A 24,484-nucleotide genomic window follows, 5' to 3' on the forward strand; every position below is an offset into this window, starting at 1 on the left:
CACGATGATCCTCAACGCACTAGAAGTTAATCGGACGTTTTTTTTTTTTATCTCGTCGCAGCTAAGCGTTTACAAGCATCAAGTCAGCGTCTTCATAAATTTAGTCGTGATATTGTGCTCAACAAGAAATAAGGTTTTATGACTTTTAAAAAATGGTACCCCCATTATTTCCTCGCCTATGGCGATTAATAACACTTTAATCGGGCAGTAAGATACACTGACGTGACTGATCCCATGCTTTCTTTTTTTCCTGAGGCACCCCATGCGGCCACTCTGTGTTGAAACATAACCATGGAACAAAAATTATATTTCAGAATCGGCGTCTCCAGACTTTCGTGTGCTCTGCAGATCAGTATCGGTATATATATTTTTTAATTTTGTCGTCAAACTACCTTCAGAAATGACCCATATATGAAATCTCGGAAAGGACTCCATTGAAATGGTACCGTTAGCTAACATTCCATAGAGCCTCCCCCCCCCCCCCCCCCCCACTCCTTGCTGCAAACTTCTGCCCTACCCCGGCCCTTGCGGGACTAGCTTTCATGACTACGGCCCCCTGGCTGAGGTGAGCTTGAGACCCCTGCTCTAGATGAATCGATGTTCGAGCAGTTCGAATACCCATTGCGACCAGGTTGTTTGAGCAGGTTACCGTAGCCGTAAACCTGAGAGGCTGGATAGGTGACGCCGTCTGACGGGGTCGAGGTGAACCAGGTAAGCACATAATTGTTATCGTAGCAACAAGGTGCATTACACCTATCTGCGGGTGTGAATGCTTAACAGCGGCCTAATTTTGAATCAGCGGCCTTTTTAGTCTCCTGTTTCCTCGAAAACAGTAGGTGAAAACAAACGTGTCTATAATTGTGGTTGCAAGAGGCGTCGCACGATGTCGACACTGCCGTCCGGTAACCCAGTACTCCACATACCCCTTTGCGTATCCGGAATACCGTAAACTCAAAAAACCTTTAGTGCGATTTAGCCGCAGCGGTCACTGGATTGTATCTAAATTGAATATAGTTTAGATGCAGTTATCATCATCGATTAGCAGTCTAGCGCAAACGAACACGTTTACGTATGTACATAAACGTTTGCGCATGTGGAGTTCTGCTCAAAATGCGTTGCGGTAACACGGCAAACGCAGTTCTGTATTCAGGCAAAACGGTAACGCTAAAATGTATACGGACAAGCTAAAAACTTCTGTTTACAGAGCCCCAACGCGGAATAAAACCAACACTTTACACGTAACATAAAGACAGACACAAAAAGAAAGAAAAGCTTGTGGATAACAGCGGAAAGTGGTGTGAATTATATTTGAGGTGAAATTCAAGAGCAAGACGAAGCAGGGCAGGCCGTACAATGAGTTGGATACCCAACCTGTGTTTAACTGGACGACGGAAGACAGACGATAGCAAAGAAAGCGAGCAGTAACAAGCGCCATCTTCCAACAGTTGCTCATTTTTTTTTTCAAAAAGGACATATATAAATATATAAAAGCTCATTCGTGAACTCGATTCTCTTATAGTAACAGGATCGGTGCCTAGGTTTCTTATTTAGTGGCCGGAATAATTCCAGGCGCTTTATCCAGGCGATGCTTACGATGCTACACTTGTGTATTTTTAGAATGCACATTCATAGATCTTGCCAATGTGAGGGGTTACTTCCTCGGAAATTGTATATGTGGCACTGCCTCACCCGTTATTATTATTTCATAACTTGTAGCTGTCGCGTTTCTCGTCGCAGCTATTCAGAAGCAAGTTGGCAATGTAAAATTTTTCCCGACAAAATTATCCCGCGTTGTGTTTCAGGCAAGGCACACAGCCTGAATTTTCGTCAGATATCGCGTTTACTTTACGTTCAAGGCACACGCTTTCACAACGGTATTCAAGGCAGACATCATGCAGCGGTACAGCCACCGCCACGACGTGCCCGGCATGACGACAGCGGTATTTTAGTCGCGCTCGAGCGCATGAGATTTCCTTCGTTTCAAAAAGTCACTTTTCGTCACTGAGTATACGCCACCTGTAGAGCTATCAACGTTAACACCAATGGGATATTCGTACGACGGTCTCAGGTTTTACCTCTGAAAGCCTATGGACGCGTCAGTTAGAAACGAACGTCTGCGCTGTTCGTAAATACAATTCGTAACATTCGGAGCGAGGCATGCGAAGCTCCTGAAACACTTTTCAATACAGCTACAGGCGCAATTGTCGATCATCCTTACACCGCAGCAGCCCCGGCTGTTGCAGACTGTGTTATTTCACTGCACTGGAAATAAAAGGTCGACGTCCAGTCCCACTTACTCAGCGACGCTTTGTAAACAACCCAGACGGTGTTGCGAAGCTTCCAAGCGGCGCCTGACGCCGGCGTTTGCTCAATCGGCTAGTGGCTGCTTCCGCGTCTGCAAGCTGTGACGTAACACAGACCGGATTGGAAGGAGTGCGAAAGGGAAAACTGTGCCGCGGCGTTCCTTTCCTGTTTGCCTTGAGACTTCGATTACCATTTCTTTTCCTCTGTGTCCATTGAGGCGGGGCTAGAAAGAGGCGAGACGATCGGTTAGGTGCTCTTAAACCATAAGTGCTTTTCTTATCACTGCCACCGTTTGCTTATCAATATGGCGGCTCGATGCTGGCCGCCGAGACGTGGTCGAGGACGGCTAGTGATAAAGAGGCGGTTTGCTGTGACCTCGATTTTTGCGCGCCTTGTCAAACTGCAGCTGAATAGCAAGACAGACTTGTGCTGACAGTCCTGTTGTATGTGTTTCGTCTTCGTCACTTGCGCTTTTCGATTGTCCTTTAAGGCATCATTCACACAGCCGTCAAAGGCTCCGTCGCGTCACCGTCACGGTACCGCATTTCGTTACGGGCGAGGATTTTCTAGTCATTTTCTCCTCAAATACGTGTTAACAATGACGTAGAGCACTGCTGCCAACCCGTTTTTAGAGGAGAAAGCGCGGTGCCCTGACGGTGACGCGACGGAGCGTGACGGCTGTGGGAATGATGCCTAACAGGCTTGTGTGTTTTTGTGTACTTCAGAGCTTTCATGCCATGTACAATAATAATAACTGTTGGGGTTTAACGTCCCTAAACCACGGTATCATTCTGAGGGACGCGTAGTGGAGGAATCAAGAAATTTCGACGACCTGTTTTTTTTAACGTACTGTTAAATCTAAATACTCGGGCCTTAAGCATTCTCCCCTCCATTGAAAATGCGGCCGCCGCGGCCGGGATTATGTCCCGCGAATTTCAGGTCAGCAGTTGAGCACCATAACCATTAGATTACCGTGGCGGGTATTTTACTGCAGCTGGGTTCTTAGGTGGGCTAGTTAGTTCATGAACGCTACGGCAGAACAGCGCAAAAAACGGAACAGTGAACACACAGGACACAGCGCTATGTCCTCTGTGTTCACTGTTCCGTTTTTAGGGGCGAAGCTCCTTAAGGCGGCACCCGTTCGTCCCTCGTAGTCGTAGTAGTGCGTAACCAATCGTAACGCTAGTACCCCATCTTGACCTCCAAGGTGGTGCCGGCGGGAGATTTTCCCCATTACCAGTCATTGGCATGTTTCAGTAGGAAACGTTAGCAGAAGTAGAAGTGTAAGTGTTAGCTAAAAGCCGACTTCTTCTGACTCTCATTCCCATTAGCAGCCATTGTTTACCTCCAAGGTAGTGCCTGGTGAGATTTCTCCTGTGCGTGATTAAACAATAAAAATTTTGTTCAAAACGCCGTTGATTGATGAAATAAACCAACGAAAGACGCCAGATGTTTTGTAAAAGCAGAACGAAAGAACGCCAGATGTTTCTAAAGCAAAACGAAAAGACGCCAGATGTTTTCTAAAGCAATGGTTTTCTAAACAATGAAAATTCACAGCGTACATGTAAAATTAAAGTGAGCTGCAAGTCGTCATAACTCATCGAACCTTTAGTATAAACGCGCCCGATCTCACGTCGGTGATGATGTACTGGGCAGAATTCACGGAAGATTCACGGTTTACCGATGAACCTCCGCAGCTTCGCCCACTCATCATCATTCACTCCGTGGATATGCTGTGATTTTTTGCGATGTTCTGTCAAAGCCATCATGAACCTTCTAGCCCACCCAAGAACCCCCGTGCATTACACTTCTTCTACATCAGGGGCTCTTGCACCTTTCATCTCTCAAGCTCTTCATAATCGCTCTACAGCGCTGTGTCTTGTGTGTTCAGTGTCCCGTTTTTTCCGCGGTTCTGCCACAACGTCTATTGTCCTCTTGTCTTTTGTCATTTGTTTCCGCGCTATTACGTTATGCACCATGCAGTACTATATAGCCCGAACCGCTGCAGTTCGGGAAAAAAAATATTATGGCAGCTTCTCATTAGTGGTGCCAAGCCTGAAGGAAGAGCGCAGCTGGGTGGCCTTCCTTGTTTACTGTTATTTTTTTTCTGTCTTTTTCTTTCTCTCTGTTTCTCGTGCTTCTTTTTTGTGTCTTTTTCTTTCTAGTTCCTTCTTTCTATTTCTTTCTTTCTCTGTATATTTCATTCTCCTTCTCCCCTTTTCTATTTCCTTTTCTCTTTGTTCCCTTTGTCTCTCTCTGCTTCTTTCTGTCAGTTTCCTTGCTTGTCTTTTATTTCGCTCTTTCTTTCTTCTGTCTTGGTCTCTGCTTTTATGCCTATTTTTCGTGTCTGTTTTTTTTTCTAAGCCATTCTGTGTCTTTCTACCTTCTGAAGATTGTATTCCCTTGATCTCTATATATTTGCTCAATGTCCTTCTATGTATCGCTTTATTTCTTTCTCTGTGTCCCATTCTTTCGCTTTCTCTCTCTCTCTCTCTGTTTTCTCTTTCTGCTTCTTCCTACCTCTCTCTTTCTCACGTGCTCCACTTCGCAGAGCAGAGTTTTCATTCAACGCTTGCACCTGCCGTAATCGGTAGTGGGGCTTGCCCAATTTCAGTGGCGCGTATCCACCTGAGGAGTTTTGCACGACGGAACACAAGCTACCGATATGTCTTAAACGGCTTCGCTGTTGAAAAAGCTCCATGTACTATCTCCACTGAGAGCTGCCTAAGCGCGAAGCTGACGCAATGTGAAAACGTTGCCTGAGCAGAGGCGTGGCGTTTTATTGTTGAACACTTATTACTGCGGCGTTTCCTGGGACGTTGTGTTGGGGTGGGCCGGAACGGCGCCTTACGTCTTTCTATTGTTTGCCAGCGTATGGAACGCATTACGAGACGAACGAAAGGTGCGTTTGCCTTTAAATTTTCGCAAAGTCGGAATTTAACCGCTGTGCACAATCCTCTATGCCGGCGTTACAAATTGTCCCAGAGGGGGCTTTTCTTCCGTCACCACGAAATTTCTTTTGCGAGGCCTCGATGGAAAATGTTTCTTTTTACATTTTTTTTTTGTACCGCTGGTAAACAAAACCCGTTCGTATGGCCCCGATGTATTCACTCTCGGCAAGCGTGGCGTCAATTTGCCCTAAAGAAAAGGGAACGAATTGGGTCTAGGCAGGTGCGTAAGTCAATCGGCTACTCAGCGTAGGTACTTAAGGTTCAAACGCAGCACTGCCAAGGAAAGGTACTTTGCTTTATAGATCAATTTATTTATAGCGATTCGTCTCACGAGTCAGAGGAACAGGCGGACGGACGGGTGCACATTTTTATCGTGTAGTAGGCATAGAAATTCTTGATCATATAAAATCTGGTATCGAATCAACGCCGTGAACATGTTTGGTCAGTGAAGGTGTGCTATCGCACGATCCGAGCAATATGCAGCTTTCAACTTATCAGCAGTGCACTATATGAAATGAGTGACAGAAGGAGAATGAACTGTAGTGTATCACCGTGTTTACGCTGCACATGGAGAGTCCTTCGATTAGCGAAATTATTTATTCTTGCATGTGTTATTTCAGTAGAGATAGGCACTTTTCACTTCACTTCGTGGAATAGTATTCTGTCGACGCTCACAAAGAAATTCCAACATTCCGGAGATATATAGAGATTCCTAAGTAGCGACCGATATCCGTTCTGCCCATCGTATTGACTCATTTTCAAAATATCATTAATACACGGCTCACTAAATAGCGCGCAATTCGTGATTTGCAATAGGATTTCCAAAACACCAATTGGCTGAAGTAGCGGTATGGCTAATAAACGATGGAGTTTTCAACAACATGGAAAATAGTCTTCACTACAGTGGATTTGTTCATTGGCCTAAGAAGAGAATTGCTTTGTATAAATCATAATACGCTGCTGTTAAGTTACATGACAGTATTATACGTGGTATTTCTCTTGATCTCACGAAAGTTATGTCTACAACAGCAAAAGACTGTGTAAAAGTCGACGAGTTGACATTTGCAGCTACTGTGACAAGAGATATCGAATATAGGCCCTTATTGTACGTTGCATCACCAAAACTGGTCATGTATGCTCATCGTGTACACGTACAAATGACGATAGTTCTAGCCATGACTACAGCGTATTATCAGTTTACAACTTCTTCAAAGCTGACATTAGCTTTAGTGGCCCACTCGGTATGTTTGAAGCATAAGTCTGTGGTGATATGAGTAAACAATACACATTTTTAACATTTGCTTGACTGTTACACGCCCTTTCTCGCATTTTATCAGCCTGTATAAAGTTTTAAAAAAAAATCACTTACAGTTTTCATTAGAAACTGCTTCTTGCATCCTCTTTTTTCTGTCCTGCTGTGTTAATGAATTCTGGGATGGTGTCCAGCTGGTACGCTTAACCTGTTCTCAAGCATGTTCATTTCCTTTTTCATAACGACAGTATGAATTTACAGTTGTTAGTATTTTGTAATACCCATTGTCTGTTGCTGTTGCTCTTTGTCCTCCCCCCAGGTCCTGTCAACCTGCCTGTAACAGCCTTTAGGCTGGGCCACGTGCAACCTGTGTGATGGAAAAAAAGTGGATACTCGTTCTCATAGTGCTTCGCTGTACATGTGAAAACGACTCAGTACACTTTGTACTCTATTCGGAAGAGCTTTACGCAGCTGTCTCTGTAGAGCACGTAATAACATGACGATTGAAAGAATGCCATGAGCAATTTTAGATGGGGAAGAGTAGAATGTCCGATAGTACAAAACCACTCACTCAGTCCCCAATCTATGAGGCAGTTTATGCGACAAGCCTGGTTATCATAACGAAGATTTTATTACCTATAGTGCGGCGCACCTTATGGCCCTTGCCTGGAATTCTAGTCGGTTAAGTATATTTCTTTTACGCGGTATTAAATTACGCAAAAGGACAAGGACACGAGTAAGAAACATATAGAACACCACAAGGGCAGACTCGGACTTCACTATCTTGGCTATTCATCGAACGTGGTCCCAGTACGGAACCAGATGACCAAATAGTGCATGCACATGCGGAGGGACTATCTTGCGCTTCAGGGGATAAGCCAAAACACGGGGCTGGCAGACGGACACAGCGATCAGGTTCACACAGGAAATTACTGCCTCTTGCTTTTGGTTGCCCACAAATAAAGTTTCGAGGTCCCTTAAATTAAATATCATGTATGAGTGTAATGTTAAGTCGGACTGATAATTGGGCGAGTTGCTCGGGATTCGTAGCTCTGAAACGGTGCCACGAAATAGGACAAAATTACTGAGAAGTTTGTATTATTCCTGTTGTCCTCAGTTATTTAGTCTTATTCCGTGGCGCCGTTTCATAATCATGAGTTGGTATACTGGTGCGTCGTGTTTTCGACACCGTTTAAATTTTTCATACAAAAAGCTCCTTACACAGTCTTAGAGTGAAAGGACAACTAAACGTTCAGCTCCTTTACTACAGCGAAAGCTGCTATGAAATCACACCAAGGGCCGTTTTCGGCGCCGCAGTTGTCCGCCGCCGCCGGTGTCCGTAAGCACTATCGCGCAAAATAAGAAAAAGAAAAAAGAAAACTATCCAGGATGGCACGAGGTTCGACCTGAGCCCTCTGCGTGGGGGCCCAGTATTCTACCTCAGAGCCGCGCCTGTGCTTGAAACTGCTTCGGAAAAAAAAGTTCCAGGCCTGCTCGAAAAGCGCAGCACAGTCACCGCGAAAAGTTGGAAAAGCGGCATTTCTAGAGCTCATTGTAAGCTCTATTGTGGCACCTTATACAAGTACACTAGCAACGTACACACTACGCCACAGATCATAATTTTTGTGAAGGTGGAAGAAGCCACCACGACATTATGCGTCATTTTGTGGAGATGCGAGGTACCATCTGTAAGGCATGCGCCCTTTGTTGATGCGACGGTTGATGACGATGAAGAATTATGGCTGAGCTCTTTGTAATGGGTTGGAAGCTTTAAACGACCCACTAGTTACGTAATTAATTGTGTGACGCCCGGTCGTTGTTTAACTGTCCCACCAAGCTTTATAACATACGTTAACCGGAGAAACGGAGATCGAGAGAGGGCGAGAGAGGGAATTAACTTTATATAGAGCCTGAGGAAATCGATCATGAGAGCCTTAAGGGCTTTCTTGGCAACCAATAGAGGTGCACTTGCGAGGATTCAACTATGCTATAATTCATCAAAATTTTTGTGAAGTAGAGAAGCAGTCACTATACAATTTTTCGTCATTCTGTGGAGAACCGTGGTGCCCGCTAAACACCTGTAAGGCATAATGTGCACTTTGCTGATGCTGTGGCTGTTGATGACGAAGAAATATGGCAGAGTCCTTTGTAATGGGTTGGTAGCATTCAACAACCCACTAATTGCGCAATTCGCATTATGTGACGCCTGGTTACAGAATTCGCAGTGTGACGCGTGGTTGTTATGTCACTCTTCTACCACACTGCATTGCATATGTTAATCTGGTTCCTTCCCGTATGGCTCTCGGTCCCTACCACTGCAACTGGCCTCTCTTCAAAACTACTGCCGAAACACGAGGGCCCCTACCGCGTCGTCGAGCGTACATCCCCGGTCAACTACCTGATCGAGTCCATGGAACCATCTTCGGACATGCGCCGTCGAGGGCGCGACATCGTTAACGTGGAGCGCCTCAACGCCTACTATGACGCGCTCATAGTGACAAGCTGTTAGATCACCGGGTGCCTCCCTTTTCGTACCCAGGGTAATTGTAGTGAAGCTTTCGAAGTCAGTAATGGGTTGCGCTCTCAATATATATATATACATATATATATATATATATATATATATATATATATATATATATATATATATATATATATATATATATATATATATATGTATATATATATATATATATATATATATATATATATATATATATATATATATATTGTGAAAGACTTCGTACTACAATATAGGAAACAAATCGGCAATGGCCGTTTCATTTCACTTACATCCTTTGAAGAAGGCTGGTCCTCCAGCCGAAACTGTCAGGGCAAAATAAATATTTGTTTCCTATATTGTAGTACGAAGTCTTTCACAATTTTTATTACGGTAGCCAGAAGAAGTTCTCCGTTATCCATATTATATATGTATATATATATATATATATATATATATATATATATATATATATATATATATATATATATATATATATATATATATATATATATATATTGTAACGAAGACGAAGTACTCCGGCGCAGAAGCAGGCAGCATCGAGTGTGCAGCAGAGCCTCGCGCTAGCGGACTATACTCGGTGCATTACGCGACCAAGGATAAGCTAGACGTCCAATAAATCTCCTTTATATTTGGTGGAGCCGTGCTGGGTAACGTTTCCTCTACAATCCTGGATCTTCGTTCTCGGAGGCTACCTTCTGCTATGCCGGACGCCAACCAGCAGACGCTTCCATCACCACCTGCCACCTGCCCTGGCAGTGTTCCGCAGCGTGAGCCTCCAATCTTCAGCGGAACAGACGACAACGACGTTGAAGATTGGCTCTCGACTTACGAACGGGTGAGCGCTCTAAACAAATGGACCGACGCGGACAAGTGAGCGCGCGCTCGCGGGTGTTGCCAGTCTTTGGTTCAGGAACCACGAGGGAGATGTCCAAACGTGGCCGCAGTTCAAGACGTCTATCACGGCAGTATTCGACCGACCCGCCGTCCGAAAACTGCGAGCCGAGCAGCGGTTGCGCGCACGCGCGCAAGACACGGTTGAAACGTTCACCAGTTATATAGAAGACGTTGTCGACCTGTGCAGACGCGGGGACGCTGCCATGACGGAAAGTGAGAAAATCAAGCACGTCATGAAAGGAATTGATGATGACGCTTTCCAAATGCTCCTGGCGAAGAACACTACCACAGTTAATGACGTTATTAGCTTGTGCCAGAGCTATGATGAACTGCGGAAGCAGAGAGCTCTGACGAGACGACCTCCCGCACACGACCTGGCATCACTGTCCAGCCTGACCAACTGCCACGACCAAGCGTCGCTGATAGCCGAAATTAAAGCCTTTGTCCGCGAAGAAGTCGCCCGACAGCTCTCCCTGGTGCCCTTCACACAGGAAGCTACCACAACTCTGCCATCGTCCCTCCGCGGCGTCATTCAAGGAGAGGTCGCTGAAGCGCTGCCAGCTGCCCGCGAGCAAAGTCTTGTGACTGCTCCACTTACATACGCTGCGGTCGCTGCCATGCCCTCTCGCAAAGCACCCGTACCTGCTTTCCAGCATCCTGCGAGCTATCCTCCACCTCCAGTCCGCTGGGCAACCAATGCCAGAGCCAACCCGTGGCGCACGCTCGACAATCGCCCGATATGCTTCGCATGTCGATACCCCGGACACGTCGCCAGGTATTGCCGCCGACGGGTGCAAGGCAACGATGACAGCCCTCGAGAGCCGTACTGCCCGCCAGACTCAAACGCGCCTTACGCTCCCTCTGCTCCAGCGCCAGCTCGCTACCAGTCTGATCGCCGCCCGAGGTTGGAACATCTTCGATCGCCATCTCCGCGCCGCCGCTCGCTTTCCCCTATGCGTCGACGGTCGACACCTAACGAAGAGGGAAACTAGACGACGCAGTTCCTGAGGCAAGAACTGCGCATGTTTCAGTTTGTCCAAGTCCTCATTCGTCACCTGCTAACGTTATTGATGTGTTCGTCGAAGATGTCGCTACAGTCGCTCTTATCGATACCGGTGCTGCTGTTTCTGTTATCGATGCTCGATTTTGCCGCTCACTTCGTAAAGTAACGACGCCTCTCTTCGGATTGTCGCTTCGTACAGCCAGTGCTCAGCCCATTCAACCGGCCGCTGTCTGTACAGCGCGTGTGACCATTCAGGACGTTCTGTACACGATAGAGCTCATCGTACTTTCATCGTGCTCCCATGCGATTATCTTAGGATGGGACTTTCTGTCGCGTCACAACGCCGTGATCGATTGTGCTCGTGCTGAAGTCGAATTCTGCTCACTCGATGACCCGCCCTCCGTCGACCACCAATCTGCCGCTAAACTTGTCGTCAACGACGACACCTACATCCCTCCGTACTCTTCGGCAGCCGTACCAGTCTCGTGCAGCGCCATATCCAATATGACGGTCTTCTTCACGCCCTCTCAGATCTTCGTTACCCGAAGAGCCCTTCCGTTGCCCTTTGCTGCTCTTGACATTGTCGCAGGTTTCGCCACAATGCCCATTTACAACCATCATTCATCGCCGCTATCATTGCGTTGTCACGAGTGCCTTAGCCACGTCGAGACGGTCAACACCACACGAATCATCTCCGTCCCCGATGAGGTGCCTTCGACGGCCGTTTGTGAATTGGGTGTCCTCTCCACGCCTGACCCAGCATCTATAGTTGTATTCCGACCGTTCATCGCCGAAGATTTGACACCTGCGCAGCGATCAGAGCTCCTTACCATGCTTCAGCACTATCGCCCTTCTTTCGACGTTGCACAAACATCGCTAGGTCGTGCCTTATCAGTCGAACACCACATCGACACTGGTTCTCACTCACCGCTGCGGCAACGTCCATATCGCGTGTCCGCTACAGAACGCCGTGTCATCGCCGACCAGGTGGACGACATGATCCGCCGAGGTGTCATTCGACCTTCACAGAGCCCATGGGCGTCTCCGGTGGTACTTGTCACAAAGAAAGACGGTTCCATCCGCTTCTGTGTCGATTTTCGGCGATTGAACAAGATCACGCTGAAGGATGTCTATCCCCCTGCCGCGCATTGACGATGCTCTGGACTCTTTACAGGGTGCCGAGTTCTTTTCCTCGCTAGACTTGCGGTCAGGTTACTGGCAGGTGCCGATGTCGGAGGCTGATCGCCCCAAAACCGCTTTTGTCACGCCAGACGGCTTGTATGAATTCACCGTCATGCCTTTCGGACTTTGCAACGCGCCTGCTACGTTCGAAAGAATGATGGACAACGTTCTGCGTGGCCTTAAATGGAAGATCTGCCTATGCTACCTCGATGCAATCGTGGTCTGCGCCCCTGACTTCGCAACACACTTGCGCCGCCTTCAGCACGTCCTTAGTTGCTTGACCAACGCGGGTTTGCAAATTGAACCTTAAAAAATGTCGATTTGCCATGCGTCAACTGACCATTCTAGGCCACGTTGTGTCCAAGGATGGCATCCTCCCGGATCCCGAGAAATTGCGCGCTGTTACTGCGTTTCCTAAACCTACTAGCATCAAAGAACTTCGCAGTTTCATTGGCCTATGTTCTTATTTCCGGCGATTTGTTCGAAACTTTGCGTCAATTACATCGCCTCTCACACAACTCCTTGGCGACACTAAAGATCGTTCATCGTGGTCGCCTGCCTGCGACGAGGCTTTCACCACCTTGCGACAGCTTCTCACGACGCCACCCATTCTTCGCCATTTTGACTCTCAAGCTCCAACTGAGCTCCATACCGACGCCAGCGGTGTAGGCCTGGGTGCTGTGCTTGCACAGCGTCAACCTGGCCACACAGTATACGTCGTGGCATACGCAAGTCGCACGCTCACCAAGGCAGAGAGTAACTACAGCGTCACAGAAAAGGAGTGTTTGGTCATTGTGTGGGCGCTTGGCAAGTTTCGCCCATATTTATATGGCCGTTCTTTTGACGTCGTGACTGACCACCACGCGCTGTGCTGGCTTTCGACGTTAAAAGACCCATCCGGCCGCCTTGCTCGCTGGGCGTTGAAAATTCAGGACTACGATATACGCGTGGTTTATCGCAAAGGACGGAAGCACGCTGACGCTGACGCGCTTTCCCGTTCCCCTCTCTCTCCGGACGCCACTGCTGATTCCACGTGTAAGAGCACATTATCATCTCTCGACTTTGACAGCATTGCTGCCGAACAGCGCAATGACCCGTGGACTGCGTCTCTGCTAGACCTCCTCTCCGACCCCTCTCAAGTCCCAGCGTCGCGAATGCTCCGGCGCCAAGTCCTCACTTTGCGATTCGTGACAAGCTCCTCTATCGACGCAACTATGCACCAGAGGGACGCACGTGGTTGCTCGTCGTACCGCGAGCCTTGAGGTCGGAGATCTGTTCCTCTTTCCACGCTGACCCACAGTGTGGCCACGCAGGAGTTTTCAAAACGTACGAGAGACTTAGACACCGTTACTACTGGCGTGGCATGTATACCGCAACTTCGTCCGCTCTTGCCGTGAATGTCAGCGCCGGAAATGTCCACCGCACATCTCCGCCGGTGAACTATTACCTTTGCCATGCCCTTCCCGACCCTTCGAGAGGGTCGGTATAGATCTCTATGGGCCGCTTCCATTGACACCTACCGGCAACAGGTGGATAATAGTTGCAGTCGACCACATAACACGCTATACCGAGACTGCTGCTCTTCAAACTGCCACAGCACAAGAGGTCGCCTCTTTCATACTGCACCGTTTTGTGCTGCGTCATGGAGGTCCTCAAGAACTACTCAGCGACCGTGGCCGCGTCTTCTTATCAGAGGTCGTTGAAAAATTGCTCGCTGAATGTGCTATTGCACACCGCACATGCACCTCTTACCATCCGCAGACCAATGGCTCAACAGAGCGCTTTAATCGCACTATTGGTGACATGCTCGCTATGTACGTCACACCTGATCACTCGAATTGGGACCTAGTTCTTCCGTTCGTAACCTACGCCTACAATACCTCGACGCAAGCTACAACTGGTTTCTCCCCTTTTTACCTCGTTTATGGCCGTCACCCTTCCCACACCATTGACACCATTCTGCCCTATCGACCGGACGCGTCCGAGTGCCCGCCGACCTTGGAATCCGCCAGACACGCAGAAGAATGTCGCCAGCTGGCCCGCCACTTTACCTCCGATGACCAGAACCGCCAAAAAGCCATCCACGATGCACAGAACTCGACTCCCGTTTTTCTCCCGGGTGCCCTTGTGTGGCTGTCAGTGCCGCATCGCACACCAGGGCTCTCTTCTAAATTTCTTCCCAAGTACGACGGGCCATAAACAGACTTCTCCAGTCAACTACGTTATTGAACCTCTAACGCCGCCGTCTGACCTGCGGCGCCGTAATCGCGAGGTTGTACACGTCCAGAGACTCAAACCCTATCATGATTCTACGGTCCCTGCAGACAACTAAGTCGCCAGGATGGCTCCTTTTTTTCCCCGGGGCCATTGTAACGAAGACGAAGTACTCCGGCGCAGACAGCAGCATCGAGTGTGCAGCAGAGCCTCGCGCTAGCGGACTGTGCTCGGTGCATTACGCGACCAAGGATAAGCTCGACGTCCAATAAATCTCCTTTATATAATATATATATATATATATATATATATATATATATATATATATATATATATATATATATATATACTGCGACATCGAGTCTCCATATAATTGCTATCGCAATGATTGTACCGCGGGTGACTCAATTTGCTTTTTTACAGCGAATGCTGGTATGAGATCACAATAGGGGCCATTTTTGACGCAGTAGTTGTCTGCCGCCGCCGCCGGCGTCTGTAACCACTAGCGCGCATAATAAATCAAGAGAAAAAACGAAATAGGAAAAATATTCAGGATAGAACGAGGTTCGAACCTGGGCGCTCTGCGTGGGAGCCCTGTATTCTGCCTCAGAGCCATGCCAGCGCTTGAAACTGCTTTGCAAAAAGACCCTATACAGGCTTCATATCGGAAAAGAACCACATTAACATATGTAATGTAGTGTGGTAGAAGAGTAAAATAACAACAAGGCGTCACACAACGCGAATTCTGTGACCAGGCGTCACACAGTGCGAAATGCGCAACGAGTGAGTTGTTGAATACTTCTAACCCATTAGAAAGGACTCTGCCGTAATTCTTCATCGTCATCAGGCACAGCATCAACAAAGTACGCATAATATCTTGCAGGTGTTTAGCGGGTACCACGGGTCTCCGCAGATTGACGACAAATTGCCTAGTGGCTGCTTCCCTTCTTCACAAAAATTATTATTTATAGCGTGGTGGGTCCCTCACAAGTGCACTTCTATTGGTTGCCAAGGAAGGCCATAAAGCTTCCATGATCAATTTCCTCAGGGTCCCAATAAAGTCAATACTCTCTCTCTCATTCTCACGTTAACGTATGTTATAAAGCTTGGTGGGAGAGTTAAATAACGACCGGGCGTCACACAATGCATTACGTAACTAGTGGGTCGTTTAAAGCTCCGAACCCATTACAAAGGGCTCACCCATAATTCTTCATCGTCATCAACGGTCGCATAAACAAAGTACACATAATGCCTTACTGATGGTACCTCGCTTCTCCGCAGGATGACGTATAATGTCGTGGTGGCTTCTCCCCACCTTTACAAAAGTTATCATCTCTGGCGTAGTGGGTACGTTGCTAGTGTACTTGTATTAGGTGCCACAATAGAGTTTATAATGGGCTTAGAAATGCCGCTCTTCCAGCTTTCGCTGTGACTGTGCTGCGCTTTCCGCGCAGGCCTGACATTTTATTGCCATCCAGCCTACAACCACTTGAAAAAAAAGGGAGACAGCAGAGATTTGTTGAGGCCGCACTGTTCATGTTTCTTTCAATTGCCATAGTACAGTTCCCTTGAAAAAGGCACGAATATCTCCAGCACGTCCTGCACAAGCCGGTTCGAAATTTTGGACATACTTGTGTGGCAGTTTTCAAAATCTCAGTGCGAATTGCAAGCTTCTGACGCAGCCAGCTTGTGTTGCTTATGTATCCCTCAACTTTATCTAGTGCGTACCAACGAAGCACATACTTTAAAATGATGATTCCAGTTGAGGATTGGAACACGTCATTGAACCGTTCAACCAGAACTTAAGTCTTTGTACACCGCGGGCCCTTTTTGTCAGCTGCTCCTTTTACCTACACGAGCCAATTACAGGCTGCGTGTTCTTTTCTGTTCCCAGATATAGCAGGTGCTGGTGGCATCCTTTTCAGGAAAATTTCAGTGGCGTGTTGATGTGTGGCGCTTATACATTTAGGTTTCACCAAAGAAAATCGGAGAAATTGCACTTGTTGAACCATGACGCCCTGAATCAGGGGTCCCAAACATGCGGCACGGGGACTTTCACTTGTGGCCCGCGGCTACCCACGGAAAAAAATATTTTGTGAATTTGCTAAAGAGTACTCGCATTATTTTCTCGCCTATTGTAATTCGGGTAAGCTACAGAACTTTGTTCGGGTAAGCTACAGAGACGAGAATGACGTCAAGTATTTTTTTTTCTTAAGACACTCCATGCGGCGGCTGTGAGTTGAAATGTCACAAAAATACTGTATTTCTTCATCGGCGGCCAGATTTGAGTCATTGTGGAAATCAGTATCGATGCGTTTTTCGAAACCCGACTTCCAATCCCCTTCACAAATGACCGACATATGGGATACAGGAAAGGCGTTCTTTCTGGTGGCGATGTTAGGTGACATTTTGTTAAAATTCTCTCTGCACCCCTCCCCTCCCCCACCAAAACCATCTTCTCTTTCAGGGCCCTTGTGGGACTAAATTTCGTGACTGCGGCCCGCTGGCTGAGGTGAGTTTGAAACCTCTGCCATAATTAAATGTCTGTTTGTATGTTGTTCATTATTGTATTTTTTTTAATCTTAATGCAGCTTATTCCCCAAGTGCAGTCCAACTAGCACAGAGAGTATCCGTCTTGATGTCCCTAATAATCATTGCAAACGACGTAGATTATATTTATGTGGCGTTCAAAGGATGATACCTTGCTGAAATAATTAGGAACATTGGAATACGCGTGTGCAAAGACACTCGAGAACATCTCTTGTGAAAGATATAGTTGAAGGTATAGTGAAAGATATAGTAGAGTGGAGTAGAAATATAGTGAAATATATAGATAGATATATTATACTTAGACGTCAGAACAAAGTAATAACAACAATCTCTTTGGCTTGCAGGAATTTTCTTAGATTTCAGAAATGTGGTATTTTCATTTACCTCAAAAAACAATTTAAAAATTACTGGGGCTCCTATGTATTAGCCTAAGGCGACTCGAACGCGAAAGCCATCATCTCCTTTTTCTTCACAGTCAATGTATTGGTCTTTCCCTGCCCTCCTCCGAATGCTTTCGGCGCCTAACATGATTTTGCACTGCCTCCAGGATCGGAAACATTGGGAGCTTCCTGCTGCTCACCTGGTTTTGCAATGCCTCCGTGATCGGCCCACCTTTGACCAAGCGACAATGTCTCGAGATGACGTCATCATGGGTTGTCACGTTATGTGGAGTCATGATGGCATCATAAATGTTTGAGATCTTTGACGTCATCACGGGATGATGATTTTTCGCATCACTCTTTCTACACCGCCGACGCGGGAGGCCTACGCCCACGGTCAGTTATCGCATTTCATGAGGCACCTAAGGCTTTCGCCTTAAGAAAACCTTAACTTAAGGGCACTTTTGCTAATAGGAAGAATGCCACCAATAGCTTCAAAGGCAGCCTAACCAACTGGCGCTACATCATGTGTCTGTTTTATATAACTGTGTTCTGAAAATTCGAAACACAAAAAGAAAACGCCAGGCCGGCGCGGAAAGCGCAGCACAGTCACAGCGAAAGCTGAAAGAACGGCATTTTTAGAGCCCGTTATAAACTTTCTTGTGGCTACTAATACAAGTACACAGGCAACGTATCCACTACGCCAAAACTTATAATTTTTGTGAAGTTGGGAATTACTCACCCCGACATTATTCGTCATTTTGCGGATAAGCGAGGTACCATCTGTAAGGCATTATGTGCACTTTGTTGATGCGACGGTTGATGACGATGAAGAATTATGGCGGAGCCCTTTGTAATGAGTTGGAAGCATTAAACGACCCACTAGTTATGCTATTCGCACTCTGTGAAGCCCGGTCGTTATTTAACTCTGCGACCACGCTTTGTAACATACGCCAACGTGAGAAGGATAGAGAGAGGGAATTAACTTTATTGGGACCCTGAGGAAATGGATCATGGGAGCCTTATGGGCTTCCTTGGCAGCCAATAGAAGTGCACTTGCGAGGAACCCACTACGCTATAAATCAACATAATTTTTGTGTAGTAGGGAAGCAGCCACTACGCAATTTTTCGTCATTCTGCATAGAACCGTGGCACCTGCTAAACACCTGTAAGGCATTATGTGCACTTTGTTGATGCTGTGGCTAATGACGATGAAGAATTATCGCAGAGCCCCTTCTAATGGGTTAGAAGCATTCAACAACTCACTCGTTGCGCAATCCGCGTTGTGTAACGCCTGCTTACAGAATTCGCACTGTGTGATGCCTGGCTGTTATTTTACTTCTCTACCACACAACAATACACGTGTTATGTGGTTCCTTCCTGACATGAAGCCTGTATAGGGAATTGCTGCAAACATATTCAAGCACCGGAATGGCTCTGATACGTGTTGCAGAGGCCGATAAAAAAAGAATTTACGTTAGACCCTCATGGAATTCGGTATTTAGCAATAGACATTGAGGACGGACCACCTTTTGACCTAATCATGAGGATTGGCTTGCACAGTATATGGCGCTCACGAATGGCTAGATTTTACTGTGACCCGGATAGAAGACGAGCAAGACAGTATTTTAAAGAAAATATGGCCCGGTTTCTCGAAGTATAAAAAACAAAAGAATGCGTTCCTTCATGGTTGACTAAGGTAGAACCCCTGCTCACTATGGAGGAAATTTAAATCACAATGTTACGTTGGTTATCCAGTGGTTGACGGTAGATGTGTGCCTACATCTTTGTGGTGTCTTGTAACATAATTCTGTTGTACCCGTTTGTTGGATGTACAACCGGAATGGCTCTGAGGTAGAATACACGCCGAGGACCCAGGTTCGAGCCTCGTTCCATCCTGGATATTTTTTCTTATTTCGTTTTTTTTTTTATTTTGCGCGATAGTGGCTACGGACACCGGCGGCGGCGGCGGCGGCGGCGGACACCTACGGCGCCAAAAAGGGCCCTTGTTGTGATGTCATAACAGCTTTCGCTGTAAAATAAAGAGAAACGAGGAAGGCCACCGTGCCACGCTCTTTCTTCACGCTCGGCACCACTGGAAAGTTGACGTAATGTTGAAAAGCAGATGTCAGTGCGATTTGAATTGCACTGCACGTTCTTTCAGAAAAAGGCGAATGCTGCTCCCGCTAGCAAAAACTGTAGGCACTTTTCAGCAGAGTGCAGCGCCATTTCTGTGTAACTCTCTTATTCAAGGGAGGCAGCATGCAGCCTCAAAGACCGCCTCGTCGCACAGCTGTTTTCTCTGAACTGCCCATGCCGCTTGTATTACGAAGGCGTTCATTGTTCGTGTTTGTGTCGCTTAGAAGACAACAAAAAGCGGGAACGCAAGAAAGCTTTCACTTCCTAAGGAGTATAGTTTGTCAGATAGTGTAAGTTCTACATGGGGAATTCACAAGTCCCGACGACGCGACGTTCCTCAAAGGAACGTGCACTTGTTCGCGTCGTTGCCCGGGCAGCAATTCCACCATTTCTTTTTAACACGCAGCTTTCCGTCATACTTTGTGTATCACTACGACAGAAGCTTGCTTTCTGTGTTTTTCGGCTGACACCATTCGGTAGAACGTCCTACGGCAACTGAAACTGTGTCCCGTAGTGCTACAACAGTAGATGAAGGTTGCTTACATTCACAAAATAGACACTGGGTGGGTTTGTTTCCGCGTTATTGCAGACAAGAGTTAACGTTCTCGATTTCATAAAGCGCCTCGCGTTTATTTTCGTGTAGCACGTTGCATAAGAGCCATCGATATTTACGTTGGCTCCTAAAGAGCAGTCAGAATAATTTGAGTATGCAGAATGTAATTAAACAAAAAAGGCATTCATTTAATCAGATAAGGCATACTCTTAAGGCAGAATACTTTGTATGTATATGTGTATTAGATTTGGGCCGTAAAGCCTATGTTGTGTACGAACTCACGCAATGTATGGCGGAATCACTTATTATGTATCCAGAGGTTTGCAGTTGGAGACGGGAGCGTTCGGGTAGTAAGCCTTGACACGTCGATATTACATGGTGTGCAGCTACTTCCATCACCGGGACAGAACAGTATGGACACGTGGCACCCAGCGGTAAATGCAATCATTTCCACGTTCAGATAATTGCTGGTGCAAGGACCAGTCCGTCCCGAAGCCTCCTTAGCCACATTTGAACCACATGGAAATTAACTGTACAGTGCTTCATGTCGAACTGTCGTCAGCAAAATAATAATTAAGTATAATAATCTGCGCTTTTACAGCGGCAGTGACCGAATGTGTCGGTATATCATGTTCGAGCACTGAAACTGAGCGTGGCTTAAACCAAACATGAAGTTTCTTAATGCCCGTCACTCAGTCAATTCACCTGCAAGGCCTCACGGGAGTGTCATGTATCGTAGTTTATTTGTTTCGCTAAGCAAAAAAGTGCGAAACGGTGCGGAAAGGGTCAAAATATTTACGAATATATTTTCAGCCTATATATGGTTTAGATTAGCAAGCAGGCAATATTACGTTTATTATACCCTGGAGCACCATACACCGTCTTTCTCTTCAAGACTAACCTCGGCTTTATCCAACGTGCAAAACCTCTATATCGACTTCCGGTTGCATACGGTCACGCGCCGTACTCTACAGAGCAGCACTTCAAGCGAGGGCAAGTCACCAGTACACGTGCATACAGCTGTGATGTTCCGATCTATTTCAACTGAGGCACACGGATGAAAGAGGCGCCGAATGAGGGTTATGCGTACGCGCGAATTACCACTAACTGATGTGATTATCATAAACAGGAGGCCAAAAATTCGCGGAATCATGCAGCCACTCCTGCACCAAGAGCAGTATCCGGTGAAAACAGCGTGGTGTATATGTACAGCAAAACAACTGTTCCTTCGCGCTGCTGTTGCTTTCAACTGTCAATTACACTATCTTTCTTTTTGTACAGTTAGGTCCCGATACAGTCTTTGATTATGGGACCTCCTCTTGTATAATAAATATTGGTATTAGCCAGCGTTCATTTTAAAACTTTCACTATGAGTTCGATTCTCCGGAACGGAGCACAGATTGCTCTCACCCGTCAAATACTTACCAGTGCTGCGGGCACTCGCAAATACGTGGAACATAACCAAGCTCAGCAGAGATAGGCACGCAAGCAACCAAACGTCAGCCACACAAATATGAAACTAGAGCACGAGATGTAACAGCTGAAGTTTCGTAGGACCCAAGCTTAAACAGAAAACACCACCTGCGTACGGTTGGGGTTGCAGTATCATCCTGGAATGCATCAGGGATAAGCTGGGTCTAACTTGCAATGGCATAAAGGGTACAGGTGCTCACTTATGGCGCTGTACTTGAACAGATAATGCTTCCACAGTGATACTTCCTTGTTTACTTTGCGCTTTGCGACTTTTTAGCGCTTTAAGCCTTCCCACCATCTCCTCCATGCGCCTGCCTTATTACATGAGAAAAAATACTTTGTTTATTACTCCGAGGAAACTTACTTGCTGTTTCCAGGTGAATAATAAAAATTGCTGGCCCTTTAGAGCGCAGCTCATAGGCGCCCGTACCTGCTTTAGCGGCGTAGCCATTATAGGCGTAAACAATAGAGCGAACGAGGACTAAAGCGAGCGACAGAGAGACCTGGAGTAGCATGCCAGGCGAATAGCCAAGCCAACATCTCCAGCTTTTCATTAAAACATTTCTCTCTTTTTTTTTGGTGCGAATGCAAGTACTACGCACATCAGTAACTAGACGTTTGTCGTCCCTAATGAAAATATCACGTTTCCTCTTGCAGTGATGTCGGTATGTTTGTTTAAATTTGCTAGGAAAATCATGTTTTCGACCGATAACCTGAATTACACATAATGTGGCTGATGTCGCACAAGTGTGCAGATAGAATAATGTATGAGGCATCTATGTATATTTTCAACAGCGATGCTTTTTAGCAACTCGTTCCTTGTGAGTCGATCCAGAAAACTATTATCATCATAAACGGGTCTGTGCCACAGAAATTGGGTAAATCCCACTACTCACCACTGGTTCATTAAACATGAGAAAAGCAACAGTTCACCCAACAAATGGCTGCAAAGAAACGGGTATGTGCCGCAGAAATTGAGTAAATCTCATCCCTCACCACAGGTCCACTAAAAATTAAAAAGGCAACAGTTAGCTCAAGAAGCAGGTGCGAAGCGACAGCAGGGAGTCGAAGACCCCGAGTACGCACAACGAGAAAATGCAAGGTAACGGGAAAAGCACAGGCGGCTGCCAGAGGTCCCCGAAGCGGTGGAAGGCCTACGCCATCGACGACGTGCCCGTAGATCTATGAGAGGTGCGAACGCTTGGTTTCAGCGCGAGTTTCTGTCTCTGGTGTTTGGACGACCATGTTGTGTCAGTGTCTGCTTGTGGTTTAAGTGGAACCTCTCTGCGCTGAGAGTCAGTGCACAAACAACCCAGCATCACCTACCTGAATTCCAGCAACAACCTAGAAGCAACCTAGTACCTTCATCACCTAGCTGAGGCCTAGAAACAACGTAGAGACAACCAGATTAGTCTTCATATTCGTACAGTTTAGCTATTTCTAGCCTTGCGCGGCTCAGTGCAAGCTTCCCCAATTTTTTTTTTCATGTACAGACAGCGACGCTTCTGGGCGCAGCTTGAATTTATTCTTAGGCTGTAAGCAACAATAAATCTATGCGCACAGCCCTTAACATTTCGCTTCCATGCAAATGCGATCGCCGCGGACGTCATCGCGCGCGAGCACCAAAGGCACTCTACTACCTTGGTGGCTACTGTTTCTACGTTGTCTAGCATTCATGATACATTTTATAAAATTGTCTAGCCCACCTGACGTTGTGACACAGTCTAAAAAGCAGAAAAAATGCAGTGCCTTTGTGGGAATATACTCATAGACTCCACATATTCCTCAACAGACCACGAATTTCATCTGGGTGACAAGTACTAACAGACAAGACAATCCACACGTCCTCATCATCAGCTTACATCACATTCACAACATTTTATTAACTTAAAATAATACGGATTCGTTCAGCACCATTAATATAGTTAAATCTTGCTGTCACGCCGAAGGCCTGTTATACGCTCTCGGGGCAATGCCTGGTGTAAACGCAAACTATGTCAGCTTCGCAAGTAATATTTCGTTCATTCAAGAGGTAAAATGAAACAAAAATGGATTATACTAGCCGACACGCGGTCTTTTTCAGGAAACGCTCTATATTTACAGCCGGAAAAAAAAACTTTTTATATGACAGGATACACGTGTTAGACTGATCCGGTTGCCAGAGTGATCGTAAACTATCCGGTAAATAAAATAGGCAAGAATATACGAGAGTGAAAGCAGGAACGAGGAAAAGGCGAAGAGAATTTATTTGTCTGATTCGAAAAGCTGCAGGTACAATGTCACGTGGTCATGACGTTGACGAAGGCTGCAGTCCGCGTGTTCAGGACCAAAGTTTTTATTTGGTCGAACCTGTGCCCGGAAAAGGAAAATACAACGTGCAAGCAATTCGCACTGTGGACTGATAGCGGCATGAACAGTCGACGGCCGTCGAGTGATCTCACGTGCGGTTGAGCTCGTCGGCTTTTACACATGTGCTATTGAAGAGTCCATGTTATCGCTGGCGGACGCGTAAGCTCTCGAATACACTACACTATTCGCGTTCTGCACGCAAGCTTAACGCAATGATCTTATTGTTTCTGTGGGGTTTTCCCTTCAGTGCTGATTAATCGAAAAGTATATGAAAAATATGCGGTAAATCGAATACGCGCTATTCGATTCGTGTAACGGATCGAACACAGCGCTATTCTATTCGTTATTCGAAAGTTTCGAGTATTCGCACACCCCTATGTGACCCACTTACACCGCAAACGCGCTCTATCAGTGGCCATTGAAAACAGCAATCCCCCAATCAAATGTGCGTGTCTACTTTTCTCGTTCCTGTGGCTGTGTAGAAGGAATCTGATGATGCTGCATGCCTTGATGATCTTTTATTTGAATTATTGAAAGCGAACATGTCCTCCCGTTATTAGTTCAAATGAAAATTAGATTATCGACAGCAAGTTGCGTGATATTTGAGAAGTACCCTTACGCACAATCTCACTAAAGCGGAAGACCTATCCCGTCCCATAGACTCATCACGTCCGTGTGACCACACTTCTCGTTAACTCTTTTCTTCATCCTCTCCA

The 24,484-nt window shown here is 46.4% G+C and overlaps 2 protein-coding genes across 8 annotated transcripts in view; both read right to left on the reverse strand.

Moving 5' to 3' along the window:
* LOC119373488 (sulfotransferase 1C2) overlaps positions 1–2,386 on the reverse strand; it is a 60,652-nt gene extending 58,266 nt beyond the window's left edge. For 4 of the 6 annotated variants that reach the window (XM_037643531.2, XM_037643528.2, XM_037643530.2 and 1 more), the window contains exon 1: positions 2,298–2,386. The gene's annotated coding sequence lies outside the window, so the exon portion shown is untranslated. The remainder of the gene's footprint in view (positions 1–2,297) is intronic. The other 2 variants (XM_049410985.1, XM_037643527.2) reach the window with 2 other exon arrangements.
* LOC119373314 (sulfotransferase 1C2) overlaps positions 1–24,484 on the reverse strand; it is a 321,565-nt gene that overhangs the window by 130,991 nt on the left and 166,090 nt on the right. The gene's annotated exons all lie outside the window — the stretch shown is intronic.

This window comes from Rhipicephalus sanguineus, chromosome 11, assembly GCF_013339695.2.
Source record: "Rhipicephalus sanguineus isolate Rsan-2018 chromosome 11, BIME_Rsan_1.4, whole genome shotgun sequence".
Lineage (NCBI taxonomy): Eukaryota > Metazoa > Arthropoda > Arachnida > Ixodida > Ixodidae > Rhipicephalus > Rhipicephalus sanguineus.